The following is a 1,046-nucleotide window of genomic DNA, read 5'->3' on the forward strand; positions in this document are numbered from 1 at the left end:
GCTGAAGAGGGGAATCAAGAAGGCCAAATACCACTACAAATGGAAGGTGGAGGACCACTTTTCCAACTCCGACCCCCGACGCATGTGGCAAGGCCTTCAGATTCTCACAGATTACAACACAAACACCTGCCCCGTCTCCTCTGATGTCTCCTTCCAAAATGAGCTTAACATCTATGCTCGTTTTGAGAGAGGGAACACCACATCTGCAATCAAGGCAGCCACTACACCAGATCAACCGCCACTGACTCTTCTCTCTACTGACGTAGGAGCGGCCCTGAGCAGGATTAAACCCAACAAAACTACGGGTCCTGATGGCATACCGGGACGTGTCCTCAGAGCGTGCTCTGAGGAACTGGCAGGAGTGCTGACGGACATCTTCAACCTGTCCCTGGCCCGCGCTGTGGTACCGACCTGCTTTAAGACTACCTCCATCGTCCCAATTCCCAAGAACTCCAACCCAACCAGACTCAATGACTACCGCCCGGTAGCTCTTACCCCCATCATCACTAAGTGCTTGGAGGGGCTGGTCCTAGCACACCTCAGATCCTGTCTCCCCCCCACACTGGACCCCCACCAATTTGCATACAGGCAGAACAGGAGCAGAGAGGATGCTATCTCTGTAGCACTGCACTCGGTCCTTTCTCACCTGGACAGCAAGAACACTTACGCCAAAATGCTGTTCTTAGACTTTAGTTCAGCATTTAATACTGTCATCCCATCACAACTCATTACCAAACTTACAGACTTCTGCATCAGTTCACTCATGTGCAACTGGTTGCTCGACTTCCTGACCAGTCAACCTCAACATTTTCGGCTGGACAACCACACCTCATCCACCATCATTATAAACACTGGAGTGCCACAAGGTTGTGTGATTAGTCCCTTCCTCTACTCTTTCTTCACCCAAAACTGCAGACCTGTCCATGGCTCCAACACCATTATCAAGTTTGCAGACGACACCACGGTGATTGGCCTCATTAGAGACAACGATGGGGTTGCCTACAGGGAGGAGGTGGACCGTCTGGCTGACTGGTGCGACAAAAACA

The sequence above is a fragment of the Etheostoma cragini genome, unplaced genomic scaffold (assembly GCF_013103735.1).
Source record: "Etheostoma cragini isolate CJK2018 unplaced genomic scaffold, CSU_Ecrag_1.0 ScbMSFa_4665, whole genome shotgun sequence".
Lineage (NCBI taxonomy): Eukaryota > Metazoa > Chordata > Actinopteri > Perciformes > Percidae > Etheostoma > Etheostoma cragini.